The sequence below is a fragment of the Kogia breviceps genome, chromosome 3, assembly GCF_026419965.1.
Source record: "Kogia breviceps isolate mKogBre1 chromosome 3, mKogBre1 haplotype 1, whole genome shotgun sequence".
Taxonomy (NCBI): domain Eukaryota; kingdom Metazoa; phylum Chordata; class Mammalia; order Artiodactyla; family Physeteridae; genus Kogia; species Kogia breviceps.
The window spans coordinates 69,889,234-69,906,998 of record NC_081312.1 but is presented as its reverse complement, the minus strand read 5'-3'; the positions used below and the strand labels follow the sequence as shown (position 1 = coordinate 69,906,998).

At 35.6% G+C, this 17,765-nt stretch overlaps 1 pseudogene; it reads right to left on the bottom strand.

The window, feature by feature from the left end:
- The window catches only part of LOC131752828 (ubiquitin-conjugating enzyme E2 E3-like), a 145,504-nt pseudogene extending 128,964 nt beyond the window's left edge, over positions 1–16,540 (bottom strand).
- Positions 16,541–17,765: the final 1,225 nt, after the last annotated feature.

Genomic DNA, 17,765 nt, shown 5'->3' with positions numbered 1-17,765 from the left:
CAGTACAAGATTTATGCTTGCTGAAGGCAGCAAGAATTGCCTGTGCATATTTTAGAGAAGAATTTGGCTCCCTGCCACAAAAGTTCAAGTGACCACTTAGGACTTCTCATTGAGAACTACTGTATGCAAACACACGAGCTGTGGATTGATTCTTACTTAATTATCAGACCACCAACTTTGCCAGTGCCATTAGCTGCAATACAATCTTGCACAATGTGCAAAACCATCATGATTTTTCCTTCTGATCTCTCTGGTATGTTTCAGACCATCTATGGAAGGCTCAAAAGAAGTACATGTAGTTTCACACTTATGTGTCAGGTTGATGGAAAAACTAGGCATGCTACAATGCTTTCAGAGTTACAATTCAAGTGAGAAACCCAACTGCATATTAAATTCATGGATGAACAATGGAAACTGAAAGCCATAATTTCAAGTTTTATTTCTGCAGGTATTGGCATATGACATCAAATTATTAAATCTAGCACAATCCAAAAGTGAACATGAGAGATTTACATAGGAATAAGAGAGCACTGTAGAGTTTGGGAATATGCAAAACCTGTAGAATACTTTTATAATAGTAAATTTTATGAAACATAAACTAAAAAATAGTTTAAATACAACCCCCACCTAATTTCTATGGTAACCTACACATGTGTAATCCTCACACAAGTGTGCAAGAAAATACTGAAATGCAGAAATAATGTGAGGTAGCAGGTAGACACTTGTTACCTTTAGTTGCTTATGCATATGGATAGCTAATAATCCAACACAAAAATATCTTTAGCATACCAGGTTTTCTGGGTAAAAGAGGTGGTGATGGATTTTTATAACTAATACTCTGCCCAGAAATTTTCTTTACATCTCAAACTAGGGAAGTATATAAATCAATTTCCCTATAATGACAGCAGTGAAGAGAGAAAGTGTGTCACTGGAATGAAATATTTCTGCACTTTTGTAAGATGGCAGGGCAGGCACATTTGCAAGCGCAAATAGGAAAAAAAATCTGCTACAGAAATATAATTGACAAAGACTTTAAGGCATAGATCATGATCAGAAGGTTGAATATTGTTAAGATGGTGGTATTTCCCAAACTGATTTACAGATTAAATGCAATCCCTATCAAAATCCCAGCTGACTTCTTTGTAGAAATTGACAAGCTGATTCTAAAATTCATATGGAATTGTAAGAGATGCAGACTAGCCAAAACAATCCAGATAAAGAACAAAGTATGTGGTCTCACAATTCCCAATTTTAAGACTTACTACAGAGCAATTGTAATCATGACAGTGTTGCACTGGCTCAAGGATAGATATATAAATCAATGTAACAGAATTGAGAGTTTGGAAATAAACCCATATATCTATTGTAAACTGATTTTTGACAGGTATGCCAGGAATATTCAATAGGCAAAAACCTGTCTTTTCAACAAATGGTGTTGAGACAACTGTATATCTAAATGTAAAAGAATGAAGTTGGATCCTTACCTCACACCATATAAAAATTAACTAAAAAAAATAAAAATAAAATTCCTAAGTGTAAGAGTTAAAAGGATCAAACTTTTAGGAGAAATTACAGGGGTAAATAATCAATACCTTGACTTGGCAAAGGATTCTTAGATATGACAACAAAAGCATGAGCAACAAATGAAAAAAAGGATAAATTGAACTTCATCAAAATTTAAAAGTTTTGTGCTTTCAAAGGACACCACCAACAAAGTAAAAAGACATTGCAGAAAATAGGGGAAATATCTGCAAAAAAATATTTGATAAGGGACTGTATCTAGAATATATATAAGACCCTTACAATTGAATAATAAAAAGACAAAAATCATAACAAAAATGGGCAAAGATCTCAATAGATACTTCTCCAAGGAATATATAAAAATGGCCAAAAGCATATGAAAGATACTCAACATCATTAGCAAGCAAGGGAAGCAAATCAAAACCACAATGAGAAACTATTTCATACCTGCCAGGATAGCTAGACTCAGAAAGTCAGATACTAACTAGTGCTTATGAGAATATGGAGAAATCAGAGTTCTCAAGCTCTCTTGGTAGGAATGTAAAATGGTGCAGCAGCTTTGATTAACAGTCTAGTAGTTCCTCAAACATACATAGAGTTACCATATAACCAAGAAATTCCACTCCTAGATACAAACACAAAAGAAATGGAAACATATATCTACACTAAAACTTATAAGAATGCTTATAGCAGCATTATTCATAACAGCCAAAAGGTGGAAACAACCTAAATGTCCATCGACAGAAGAAATGTAATATATACATGCAATGAAATATTTTTTAGCGACAGAAAGAAATGAAGTACTGATACATGTGCCTGTTTGGATGAATTTTGAAAACATTACCCTAAGTGAAAGATGCCCATCACAAAAGCCCACATTATATGATTCCATTAATATGAAAGTCCAGAATTAGGAAATCTATAGAGAAAGAAAGCAGATTAGTGGTTGCTTAGTGCTGTGGGTAGAGGTGAATGAGGAGGGGATGCAGTGTGGGTAATAGTTAAAGGGTTTAGAGTTTCTTTTTGAGGTGATGAAAATGTTCTAATTGACTGGGGTGATGGTTACATATATCTGTGAATATACTAAAATCCATTGAATTGTATAATTTAAATGGGAGAATTATAGCAAGTGAATTATATCTCAATAAAAGTGTTTTTTAAAAACAAGAGAGGGCTTCCCTGGTGGCACAGTGGTTAAGAAACCGTCTGCCAGTGCAGGGGACATAGGATCAAGCCCTGGTCCGGGAAGGTCCCACATGCGGTGGAGCAACTAAGCCTGTGCACCACAACTACTGAGCCTGCGCTCTAGAGCCCGCAAGCCACAGCTACTGAGCCCACCTGCCACAACTACTGAAGCCCGTGCACCTAGAGCCTGTGCTCCACAACAAGAGAAGCCACCACAGTGATAAGCCTGCACACTGCAACGAAGAGTAGCCCCCGCTCACCACAACTAGAGAAAGCCTGCATGCAGCAACGAAGACCCAACAGAGCCAAAGATAAATAAAATAAATAAATAAAAACAAGGGAACTTTGGTAGGTTTAACTCATGCTGTACATCTAACTCTAAAGTTACATATCAACTACACAACAGATGAATAATATGAATTCTGAAAAAAAAGACATATGGTGATGTGTCAAATCCTAAAGAACTGAATATTCAGTTCTTATAAATGAAGAAGGATATAAAATATTCAGCTTCTTTTACATTGAAGCAAATTATTCTCCAATATTAAATAAATGCAGTAGGAATACTAACAGCCAAGAATTAGAGTTCTATTGAGAAAAGTAATTATAAGCTGGAGGCTATCATGAATCCTTATTTACTTATGCTGAAATTCAGGAGAGCTATCAGAGATGGCCTTTGAAATATTTCTTTCAGAAAAAATTCTCTAGAGAAGGAAAAGAAAGAGAAAAAAAGAGAGACCAGAGAGTGGGTTCAAGACAGAAGAGAAAAGAAAATGTGCCTGAGATACACGTAATATGCAACCTCTGAGATATTTTTTTCAAGTGGTTATTGTTGATTGTTCTAACAAAGTAGACCAGAAGACCAAGTATATGTACTGTAACTGAGGAAAAAAATTTAAAAATTAATGCTTTCCAAGTCAATACATAAGCCTGAAAATAAAGAGATACAGTCAACAATATCAGGTTCAAAGCAGTAAAAGTTACTTGTTGCCTAAAAATTTTAAGTTACTTAGTCAATGTCACCCAGAGGAATGACTGAGGTACTTCCAGGTAGGGTACTGGGTATTTTAGGGGGAGGTTCAGGTCCTATTCAGAGGACAGGACTTTATTACTAGGATAAAGGTTGGCCTATATTTAAGAGTGTGCTTTTAAAGAAGCACAGAAGTACATTTTAAAGCTCTTTATGAGTAAAACAGAGAAACCTGAAATGATATTTTGGGTAATAATCCAAATTTATATTGCAACATGGTTTTATCTGGAATGATACAAGGAAAAATGAAAGCAGAAAAACAGCTTTTAGTTTTCATTATAAAACCAGTATCAAAATGTATATATAATCAAACAAAATTGGTGAAGGTTATATTGAACAGAGTGAATAGAAGTAAAAGGTCTATAAAATGTAGTATCAAGTAGTATAAAGAGAAGGATCAATGCAGGAATGAAAGCCGATACATACTGCTCCACTATAATTTATATGATTACATTTTCTTAAGAATTTAACCTAATCCTAAGTTAAATTGAGGCTGGGTAAGTGTTCAATAAATATAAATTGAAAGAATGAATCTCAGTTAATATACTAGAGACATACTCTTTATAAAAATTCCTTCCTTCCACAATCTTTCTCATTCCTTATCTTCCCTCTCTCCAGCAGTGTGTAATAGAAAGTGTGCTTGCTTTGCATCAGGCAGGCCTGGATTTAAATTTCAACACTGACTTACTAGCTCTGTGACCTTAATGATCTGATTAAAGAATTATTTCAGCATGGTTACTTGCTTACTTTCTCTCTGCTGTAAATATGACAGAGGTAGAGAAGAGATGAGGATCAAGGACAAAAGGCGAGGGAAAGATGACAGGTTAGATGGAGTTAGAGAGAATAGTAAGACATGACCCTAGGTTAACTAAGAGTTCTGATGTTTTAGGGGACCCAGCTAATTCAAGCCTTCTGCAGTGTTTTATTTATGTTGACTCCATATGCTCAGGACTCCTCATTGCAGTGGTCAATTCAGGCCTTTCCTTTCCTCCCCTCTCCACACATGAGCTCCATGGTCTTTGTTGGAATGCTTTCCTTACTTCCTGTAATCCACACTCTGGCTCACCCTTATAATGTAATATGCTAAGCCACTGTGTTAATGGTCATAAAGCTAAAGGCTATCCCTCGCCACAGTTATTATGTGGGCATATCTTAATAGTGGACATCTAAGGACAATATGTATGCCTCTGCTTTCTATCTCTGGAAATAATTTCAGATGAGGGTGATGGCAGGTTCCTGGAAGGATGAAACAGCTATTTTGCTTCTGATGGGGATTTTGCTGGCATTGCATAATCATATAATTTAGGGGCTACACTACTCTGATCTTTTTTTGGAGAATACAACATAGATGATGTTTCTATTAAAGGATCTAGAGACATGCAAACGCCAAGCTTCTTGCTTGGACTTATGAACATTTCTTTTCAATCCTCTGCAGGTCAGAGACCAAATGAAAATAGGAAGCACTGATACCACTTAGAATATGAACAGGCACCTGTGAATGTCCTGTGAATTATTTCTCCAATTTCTCTAATCAAAGCATTGTTTGATAAGAGCTACTTGATAGTCAAGTAGCCTTTTAAATATTACTTAAATCAAGGAAGTTGACTTGGAAAGCCTGGGTTATAACACTGTTGAAGTGATTAATAGCATTATATACCTGCTCTATCAAAATTCACCTCTGTGACAAAGGGCTATTCATGTAATATCTTGTTTCACTTTTAACAAAATAACAAAAATGCAGAATTCCAACTTCAGGTCATTTTCACATGGTGCGATTTTCTTTGTTTGGGCTTTCAGTTTCCATTATTAAAAAAAAAAGATTTAGAATACTAGCAAACAGAATCCAACAGCACATTAAAAGGATCATACACCATGATCAAGTGGGGTTTATTCCAGGAATGCAAGGATTCTTCAATATATGCAAATCAATCAACGTGATACACCATATCAACAAACTGAAGGAGAAAAACCATATGATCATCTCAATAGATGCAGAGAAAGCTTCTGACAAAATTCAACACCCATTTATGATAAAAACCCTGCAGAAAGTAGGCATAGAGGGAACTTTCCTCAACATAATAAAGGCCATATATGACAAACCCACAGCCGGCATTGTTCTCAACGGTGAAAAACTGAAACCATTTCCACTAAGATAAGGAACAAGACAAGGTTGCCCACTCTCACCACTCTTATTCCACATAGTTTTGGAAGTTCTAGCCACAGCAATCAGAGAAAAAAAAGAAATTAAAGGAATCCAAATAGGAAAAGAAGAAGTAAACCTGTCACTGTTTGCAGATGACATGATACTATACATAGAGAATCCTAAGGATGCTACTAGAAAACTACTAGAGCCAATCAATGAATTTGGTAAAGTAGCAGGATACAAAATTAATGCACAGAAATCTCTTGCATTCCTATACACTAATGATGAAAAATCTGAGAATGAAATTAAGAAAACACTCCCATTTACCATTGCAACAAAAAGAATAAAATATCTAGGAATAAACCTACCTAAGGAGACAAAAGAATTGTATGCAGAAAACTATAAGACACTGATGAAAAGAAATTAAAGATGATACAAATAGGTGGAGAAATATACCATGTTCTTGGATTGGAAGAATCAACATTGTGAAAATGACTCTACTACCCAAAGCAATCTACAGATTCAATGCAATCCCTATCAAACTACCACTGGCATTTTTCACAGAACTAGAACAAAAAATTTCACAATTTGTATGGAAACACAAAAGATCCTGAATAGCCAAAGCAATCTTGAGAACGAAAAATGGAGCTGGAGGAATCAGGCTCCCTGACTTCAGACTATACTACAAGGCTACAGTAATCAAGACAGTATGGTAGTGGCACAAAAACAGAAATATAGATCAATGGAACAGGATAGAAATCCCAGAGATAAACCCACACAAATATGGTCACCTTATCTTTGATAAAGGAGGGAAGGATATACAGTGGAGAAAAGGCAGCCTCTTCAATAAGTGGTGCTGGGAAAACTGGACAGCTATCTGTAAAAGTATGAAATTAGAACACTCCCTAACACCACACAAAAAAATAAACTCAAAATGGGTTAAAGACCTAAATGTAAGGCCAGACACTATCAAACTCTTAGAGGAAAACATAGGTAGAACACTCTATGATATAAATCACAGCAAGATCCTTTTTGACCCACCTCCTAGAGAAATGGAAATAAAAACAAAAATAAACAAATGGAACCTAATGAAACTTCAAAGCTTTTGCACAGCAAAGGATACCATAAACAAGACCAAAAGACAACCCTCAGAATGGGAGAAAATATTTGCAAATGAAGCAACCGACAGAGGATTAATATCCAAAATTTATAAGCAACTCAGGCAGCTCAATAACAAAAAAAAACAAACAACCCAATCCAAAAATGGGCAGAAGAACTAACTAGACATTTCTCCAAAGAAGATATACAGATTGCCAACAAACACATGAAAGAATGCTCAACATCATTAATCATTAGAGAACTGCAAATCAAAACTACAATGAGATATCATCTCACACCAGTCAGACTGGCCATCATCAAAAACTCTAGAAACAATAAATGCTGGAGAGGGTGTGGAGAAAAGGGAAACCTCTTGCACTGCTGGTGGGAATGTAAATTGATACAGCCACTATGGATAACAGTATGGAGGTTCTTAAAAAACTACAAATAGAACTACCATACAACCCTGCAATCCCACTACTGGGCATATACCCTGAGAAAACCATAATTCAAAAAGACTCACGTACCAAATTGTTCACTGCAGCTCTATTTACAACAGCCAGGAAATGGAAGCAACCTAAGTGTCCATCAACAGATGAATGGATAAAGAATATGTGGCACATATATACAATGGAATATTACTCACCCATAAAAAGAAATGAAACTGAGTTATTTGTAATGAGGTGGATAGACCTGGAGTCTGTCATACAGAGTGAAGTAAGTCAGAAGGAGAAAAACAAATACCGGATGCTAACACATATATATGGAATCTAAGAAAAAAAATGTCATGAAGATATTAGTGATAGGATGGGAATAAAACACAGACCTACTAGAGCATGGACTTGAGGATATGGGGAGGGGGAAGGGTAAGATGTGACCAAATGAGAGAGTGGCAGGGACATATATACACTACCAAATGTAAATTAGATAGCTAGTGGGAAGCTGCCGCATAGCACAGGGAGATCACCTCTGTGCTTTGTGACCACCTAGAGGGGTGGGATAGGGAGGGTGGGAGAGAGGGTGACGCAAGAGGGAAGAGATATGGGAACATATGTATATGTATAACTGATTCACTTTGTTGTAAAGGGGAAACTAACACACTATTGTAAAACAGTTATACTCCAATAAAGATGTTAAAAAAATAAATTAAATTAAATTAAAAAAGATTTAGTAGATGGTAAACCCCAATATAATATATACACAATTTAAAAACAAAAGTTTCCTGAAACTGAGTTTTTTCTAAGTAAAGAAATAAAAGGAGAGTTATTCCTGTATTAAGGATAAAGTAAAATTCTTATGTTCATGCAAGACTTGAAATTAGACCAAAATTACAGCTATTAATGTAATTCCATTAGAAATGTATGTATTTATACAATATTATTCAATTAACTTTAAAAGACAAACTGATTTTTTTGTAGTTTTATTTAGGGTTGTCAGATCAAATAGGGACCCAGTTAAATTAGAATCTCAGATTAAAAAGAAAATTCTTTTTAGTCTAAGTATAATATTGCATAGACAAAATATGCCTGTATTTTGTGGATTATACTTATACTAATATATTTAAAATTTATCTTGCATTCATTGGTATAGCCACTATAGAAAACAGTATGAAAATTCCTCAGAAAAATAAAAGTAGAGTTGTCATATGATCCAGCAATCCCATTCCTGGGCAAATATATGGATAAAACTATAATTTGAAAAGAAACATGCACCCCTATGTTCACAGCAGCACTATTTACAATAGCCAAGACATGGAAACAACCTTAATGTCCATTGACAGATGAATGGATAAAGAAGATGTGGTGTGTGTGTGTGTGTGTGTGTGTGTGTGTGTGTGTGTGTGTATCTATGTATATATAAAATGGAATACTACTCAGCCATAAAAAAGAAATAATGCCGTTCACAGCAACATGGATGGACCTAGAGATTATCATACTAAGTAAATCAGAAAGACAAGTAGTACCATGTGACATCATTTATATGTGGAATCTAAAATATGAAATAAATGAACTTATCTGCAAAACAGAAACAGACTCACAGATATAGAGAACAGACTTGTGGTTGCCAAGGGGGAGGGGTGGTGGGGGAGGAATGGATTGGGAGTTTGGGATTAGCAGATGCACACTATTATATATAGAATGGATAAACAACAAGTCCCACTGTATAGCACAGGGAACTATATTCAGTATCTTATAATAAACCATAAAGGAAAAGAATATGAAGAAGAATATATGTATATGTTAACTGAATCACTGCTGTACAGCAGAAATTAACACATTGTAAATCAACTATACTTAATAAAATAAATTTTTAAAAATCGAAAAATAAAATTTATCTTACATTCAAATTTAATTGAGTGCCCTATATTTTATTTGGAAGATATAGTTAGTCTTGAAGCCTTTTTCTTTCCTTCTCCAGTCCAATCTATGAGCAAAAAACAAATCCTAAAATAAAAGTTCTGCTCTAGTTTAAATAGGTGCTTCTCTCTCCACTAATCATCATATACATATTTCTGTGCTTATCCGTATGTTCATTTTCTTCTTTCCTTTCCACTTTCTGTGGTCTTCCCTCTTTTACTTCTTCCCTCTTCCTCCTTCCCTTCTTTCATTTACCTACTGATAGTAATTTTATTCTTTCCTCCACTCATAAAACCTATGACTTTTAATAGATAATTAGTTCCAGACACACATCCTCTATAGTTTTTTTTTTCCCAGATCTTTATTATGAATTCATTAATTGGGGAGAAATGTTGACCTTATTAAACTTTATCATACATTTCATTAAAAAAAGAACATATGAGGACTTCCCTGGTGGTCCAGTGGTTAAGACTCTGCACTCCCAATGATGGGGGCCTGGGTTCGATCCTTCACCAGGGAACTAGATCCCGCATGCCACAACTAAGAGCCCACATACCACAACTAAAGATCCGGCATGCGGCAATGAAGATCCCACACATGGCAACGAAGATCCCGTGTGCCACAACTAAGACCTGGCACAGACAAATAAATAAATGAATATATATAAAAAAAGGAACTCACTATAAGATGTAAAGGAAATAAGGTAATTTTGAGAATTAAAAAAACTCATTTATTTTAAGACCCAACCTTTAAAAAGATAAAATTAGAAACAAAATAGATCTAGCTTCTGTCAACTTAAAAAATGCTATTAATGAATAAAAAGGGGTAGTCAATTTCCCTTTTATAAAAATCCATTTATTTTGGGGAAGGAGATGGATGATTATGAACCGTGAGCTTGGACTCAACCCTGCTTTAAAGCTGATTTCAAGCAGGACAAAAAAACAGTCTCTTGATATACTCTCAAATTGCAGGAAAGGGCAGTTCACAGTATTAAGACTTTTTTGTCATTGCACCTCCTTTGTTGCTTTTGCTTGGGTGAGACCCCAGTCCATCTTAAGTACTAAAGAGACTCTCGTCCATGTGATTCTTTCCGCACACAACTTAAGGGTTACCTTGGACCTCTAACTCTTTTCTACCTTACTTTCAAACTTAAGATGACAGTACATTTCAAACAACAAATCTGAGTCCAAACTCATGCATTCAAGCAGCCCCCTCTAATAACCCCACCTACCCCATAAATGGTAGGAAGGAGTAAAAACAGACCAAGAGAACAGTTGCTGGCTGCGTCTATGTACAATGAACCCAGTTTGCTCCCACATTGCTCCCGTTTAGCCTCATACTTCTAGGACAGCATGCAGGTTTGGGCTGCAAGATAATTTTCTGTAGATTACCCATTTAACTTTGACTATAGTGTTTCATGATTAATTTACCTGTAGCTACCAATTATCTGTAATTAGATATATGACCTAAGTAAATTATAAATGAATGAACTTATTCATATTCAGTATCAATATAATTTTTAGCTGGCATAGTATTGCAGTTTAAAAGATGAAGCTTTCCTTTTGATGGCATAGGAGTATTGCATAGGAAGTAGGTGTAATTCTTTCTGCCATGTCTGACACTAGAGTTGACCAATTTTAGTAACTTTTTGGAGCTCAAATTTATTAGAGGTTTCTGTTAGAAAAGGAAAAAAACTCTTCAAGAACCTCATGTATATAAATATCATACAGTATGAGAATGAAAAACATTGAGAGTTATTTTAAAACTGTCAAGAATTTAAGAGGAATATATATTATAAATTAAGAGACTGAAGGAATATATCATACAATTTAAAACAGTTTAAAAGTTGTTTATGCATTATGATACTATATTGACATAATTCAATATTTAGGCTTCTGTTATTTGAATTTTCAGCTAGATTCACATGAGGTTGGGAACTGATGTTTATCAAGAACAATCCTTGTGCTAACAAATTTACATATTTTCTCCTAATAACTCTGTGAGATACTTTTTTACGTCTACAATGTAGATAAAAAAATTGGGGCCAAGAGAGTTTAGTTAACTTCTCCAGAGTCTCAGAGTTATTAAACAGCAAGCTGGACTTGAATTCAGATTGGGCATGTGCTTTTTCTGCTATACAGTGCAAATTCTGAGTTTCAGAAATGGAGTGGAGTGAGGAAATATAAAATAAAGTAGAAGCAATTACTAATGCTATCACTCAAAAATTTCTTAAACTTTTTCTGGAATTTTTCAGAAACTTGAATTTTTTGTGTTTGTGTCTATGTGAAATATCTGGTAACTCAGTATAGGCACTATATTTTTTTAAAAGGGAAGATGAAAGAAGTAAAGAGAAAGAAGGCAAGGAAATATAAAAATGAAATACAGGGAAAATATCATTCTTACCTTTTTATATGATTAATTATGGTGGAATGGAATATAAAAAACCTGAAAACCTGCAGGCTCTAGGTCTATATTCCTGTGGTCATATGACTTAGAAACTGAACTTTCCTTATGTTATGCTAAATAATTAGGGAAAACCAGTAATTGTTAATAGCTTCCTCCACCTGATGGGTAGGCAGAGGATGTCACTAGTGAGTTGGGGGAGCCAGGAGGGTAACAAAGGCCCATGAGAAAGGCAAAGGGATCTTTTTGAACGCTTAACACGGTACTCATGCTGAGGGTCTCTGAACATCAGGAAATATGTTCCCTGGCTGGGACTGATACTGTGTCTCTCACTCTGCAAAGATCTGTTGGCATCTTTCTGTCAAGCTCATTGCCCAGTTGTGACAACTGCACAGGACCACATAGGACGGTGCCAAAGTCAATGAAGCAAGAAAGAAACTCTAAATGTAAGAAAACATTCAATAATAGGCTCAACTGTTGGCTACCTCACTCTCAAAGGTCATCTATGATCTTCTCACTACCAGTCAACCCATTTTCTTATTTCCCATTCTTCCTGTCTGTAACATCCGATATTCTTCCTTGAAAAACAGTTTTCCATGTTTCCACAAACAATGATGTCTTCATTCTCCATCTACTTCTTTGAGCCCTTCTGCTTCATTTTTGTACTCAAGGCTGTGGATGTTTTTCAAGAATAAGGCTTCGGCTCTTTGCCCTTTTCTTTTTATGCACTTAATAAAATATTCACGTTCATGGCTTTAAGTATTCCTGCTCTGTGCTAAAACTAAATTCACATTTCCTTTTCTGACCTCTCTCCCAAGACCACAGGAATATCTCCACATATTTATTAGTCACTTCCTCTCCATCATCCTGCTTTTATATCCAAGTCTACATGTCTAAAACCAAAATTAATATATACCCCAATAAAAAATGTCAAGGCATAAACAGGAAATGCACAAAATGCAAAATGACTAACAAACATAAAGTGTTCGCAATCACTACTTATCACAGAAATACAAATCAAAACAAAAAAGACATACCATTTACAACCTACCGAGTTGTCAAAGACTATTTTAAAAATTATAATACATAGTACTGGCAAGAGTGTAAGGAAATGGTCACTCATATACTGTTGACAGAAGAGTAACTTGACAAAACTTTTCTTAAATGAAATTTGGCAATATGTATCAAAAGCCTTAATATACTGCAGTGAATATAACCCAGTAATTTCATTTCTCAGTATATATTTTAGGGTAAGAAATGTATGATTTATATCACATATATATATATAAATAGTATTGTTTATATAAATGAAAATAAAGAATAATGTAATTGTGCAACAGAAGAGAATTATTTAAAAATTATGGCAAATCCATACAATAAAATATTATATAGCCAAATAAATGCAGTTACAGAACTCTGAAGTGAAAAGATGTTCTTGATACATTTATAGTCAAGGTAAGTTTGTGTTAAGTTTATATTATGTTGAATAAAAAATGTAGGCAATGATACAGTGTATAGAATGTAACACAATATTATATATATATATATATAAATATATATATATGGAGAGAGAGAGAACCAAAGAGAGACAGAGGCCTGGGATAGTACACATCATAGGATAAGAGTAGTTCTTGGCAATTTTTCTGCTTTCTCTTTATTGTATTTTCCATTTTCCATTTATTTTCATAATGAGCGTATGTGCTTGATTTTACAGTAAGAAAATATTTTAAAAACAAATTTATTTTCCTTCCAAAATTTGGACTTTTTCTGAATTTCTAATTGTGTCAATGGCATCCTCATTCTTGGTCATCCATACTCAAAGCTATTTTATGTGTCTCTGATATTTATATAACTTTATCCAAATATTTAGTTTGTCAATTTGTTTCTGATCTGCACCCCACTGACAGATTCCTCTTTGTTAAATATCATTTTTGTAAATGAATTTCCATGCTTAAAACTTGCCCCATGTAGAAGAAGACATTTGGGGTTCTGATTTGCATGCTGTTTAGACAGTAGAGATATGTTTATTTGTGAAAATTTATCAAGTTGTATACCTATGATTTATGCTATATTGAGGGTATTTATTTATACATTGATAAAAAATAAACAAAAAATCTGCCCTTTACCTACAAGATAAAGTTAAAAATCCTTAGCTTAACATTATATCCTTCTATAATCTGATCTTAATCCTTCTTAACCAGGATCATCTCCAATATTAGCATAATAAAATTTGCTAATAGCATTGGTTATGCAGTCTCTGCAAGAAATTGTTCAGCACTTTATATCATTTGTCTTATTTGATTATCCCAACCTTCTAAAGTATGTACTAATATTATTCCCATTAAACTAATGAAGAAACAGAGACTTAGTAAGAATAAGTTATATTTGTAGTTCTGGAAATTTACTATCTTTGTCACCCAGTACTCATTCCCTATCTTCTGGTAATAGCTCCCCAACTTTGTATCCTAGAAGGTCTGTCATTCTAGGTGATTTACCCTCTTCAGCCAAAGGATGGAGCAAGATTTTTCAGATACTCTTCCTGAATAAAAATTTTGAGAGTAATAATAAAGAGATTGATGATGGCAGCAGATGAAAAGAATATTTATTAGTGATTAGTTCCCGTTACAGACCCACCAGAGATTCCAGGTTCCTGCCATTGGAGCAAGATTCCATCCATTTCAATACTTTAGTTACTACCTCACTTCTGTGGATAAATTCATTTCCTCCCTCCCTTCCCTTCCTTTTCCTTCTCTTCCCTTCCTCTCTCTCTCTCTCTCCCTCTCTCTCTCTCCTTCCACTTCTCTCCTTCCTCCACCACCTCCCTTCCCCACTTTTTTCCTTTCTCTTTTCCTTCCTTCCCTCCCTCTTTCTCCTTTCCTTTCCTCCCTCCTTCTCCTTTCCTTTCTTTCCTTTCCTTCCCTTCCTTTCTTGATGTTTTGCATAAATCAGCAGAAGTACATTTCTTTTGCTAAGGGTTATTCAGCAACAGCATGTGTTAGTGCTGAAATTTGAACTCAAGTCTAGATGACTTCAAAGCTTGTGTTCTTAACTATTATGTTTTAGAGTGTGACTGCAAACTCAAGCCCACCTCTGGTTCTCATTGTTTAAATGCATACTTGCTCTTTGGCATCAAATTTTGCACAAGCCACTTCCCCTTCTAAGATATTTTTCCTTTGCTTTCCATTTTCTCCCAATTCTACTGAAACTTTCCCACTGACCATAATAATACCCACTTCCTCTAAAATAGTCATTAAACTCTTTAAATCACAGAGACACTCTTTTCATGATACCTCTTATTCACTGGTGGAATCTGAGACAGAAAGATAAAAGCCAAGAAAAACTCGTCACCTTGAAAAACCACCACTGGTTCCCTGTGACTTACAGATAAAATCTAAACCTCAGAAAAGTCACATGCAAGGCATTTTAAAAACATTTTTGAGCCTTATATATATTTTAAACATCTTTATTGGAGTATAATTGCTTTACAATGGTGTGCTAGTTTCTGCTTTATAACAAAGTGAATCAGCTATACATATACATATATCCCCATATCTCCTCCCTCTTGCATCTCCCTCCCACCCTCCCTATCCTACCCCTCTAGGTGGTCACAAAGCACCGATCTGATCTCTCTGTACTATGTGGCTGCTTCCCACTAGCTATCTATTTTACATTTGGTAGTGTATATAGGTCCATGCCACTCTCTTTGTCCCAGTTTACTCCTTCCCCCTCCCTGTGTCCTCGAGCCCAAGGGATTTTTTAGTCTGGTGCAAATCTATTTCTCTAGTTACATCCTGTGCTACTTTCTCCCTTTCTCCTTCTCACCAGCATGTCCTCCCTCCCCCATCCTTCCTCTTTCTTCTCCAGCCACACAGATCAACTCCTCCTCTCCTAGTCAGGTGAAAATTTGGCAGTGGTCTACACAAAGTGCCTGAACAAACTTTACTCTGTTCACACGGGTAGCATTCATTTTTTGTAAAACATCCTTGTGACAATTTTTCATTGTATTGTATTTTTTGAGATTCACTTTTATCTGTGGTATAGAGGAAAACACACTGTTCAGGCAGTGAAAAGACTGAATTAGTTCACCTCTTCTACTCTGAAGGGTTTAGATCAGCAGTGCCCAACATTTTGGGCACCAGGGACTGGTTCCATGGAAGACAATTTTTCCATGGATGGGGGGAGGGGGTGGGTGGATGGTTTCAGGATGATTCAAGCCCATTACATTTATTGTGCATTTTATTTCTATTATTTTTACATTGTAATATATAATGAAATCATTATACAGCTCACCATAACGTAGAATCAGTGGGAGCCCTGAGCTTGTTTTCCTGCAACTAAATGGTCCCATCTGGAGGTGATGGGAGACAGTGACACCTGAAGTGTGTTGCTTATGTCCAGTCTACTCCGTAAGACGCAACTAATTGTCACTTGCCACTCACTGACAGGGTTTTGATATGAGTCTGCAAGCAACTGATTTATTATGGTCTCTGTGCAGTCAAACCTCTCTGCTAATGATAATCTGTATTTGCAGCCGCTCCCCAGCACTAGCATCACTGCCTCAGCTCCACCTCAGATGATCAGACATAAGATTCTCATAAGGAATGCACAACCTAGATCCCTCACATGCCCGGTTCACAGTAGGGTTTGCGCTCCTATGAGAATCTAATGCTGAGGCTGATCTGACAGGAGGCGGAGCTCAGGAAGTAATGCAAGTGATGGGGAGCGGCTGTAAATATAGATGAAGCTTCGCTCACTTGCCCACCACTCACCTCCTGCTGTGCGGCCCGGCTCCTTACAGGCCATGGACCGCTACCGGTCCATGACCTGGGGGTTGAGGACCCCTGGTTTAGATAATGTATTGCTCTACACTATCTTTCCTTATTTTTAAAATTTATCTATTCATTTACTATGTGGAAAATGTAGGGGGAGAATGTTAATATGATAAATCTGAGTTACACTCACAGTGTATTTACTTATACTATAAAGAAATTGCATTACATAATTGTTTAAATCCATGAAGAAATATTATAACAGAAGTATAAAATTTTATATGTTTTTGACATCTTCTTGAAACATTGCAGGACTTTATGTCATTATTACTGATATTTTGCCTCCAGGGTTTTTGCCTCTTTGAATACAAAATCATGTTGTACAAAATAAGATGAAATGTTTTTCCTGTAGGTTAGAAGGAGCATATTGTACACTGCTGGAAATAAATCACCTGAGAATAAATATGTTAGAAGATACAAAATGCCTTTTTTATGCTCATAAGGAGAGATGACATCAGATGCCTAGAGCTTGACATTAAAGACTTGTATACTAAACGCAATACCTCAACTTGTCTTTGAAGCACAATGGCTTTTTACATGAGATTCCAACAGTCAGCGTAGCCTCTTTTCTCTACTTTAAGAGAAGTTGAAACAAGTTTTGCTGCTTTCTCAGTTTGGTACCACTTTAAATATTGGCGTATTTTGGGTTTCTAGATTATTTGGGGCGTGGGGGTTGAACAAGGGACTTCTTTGTAACAGCATCCCCAGATGTATGACTTTTTCACTCTGCATAGAAATATGAATATATTTATATATTGGAGTGACACTTCTATAGAAGCCTAGAGACCTGTTTACTACATGTCACCAAAGTTAAAGTGCAAGTGTGGTAAATTTCACTGCTTGTTTAGACTTCATGAATATAATTACTCAGTGTTAGACAATAAGAAATGGAAAACACTTAAGTGGCTTTCTTATACCTGGATCTGTTGATTTTGTCAATGAGGGCTTTCATTAAGAGCCACTGAAGGTTAGTCCCTCTCAATTGATGTCGTGGTAACAATTTACTCTCTCCTGCCATAGTAAAGATAGAATGAAAAGAACCTGTCCTTCAATCTGTTTGTGGTAGAGATTTTTTTAGTATAAACATTGAATTCCTCTGCTTGCTTGGAGATGGAAGGTCATTGACAGGGCACTTGAGCAGATTGGAATTACAGTCAATTGAGACGCTGAAACATCCTAAATGGCCTAATGCAGCAACT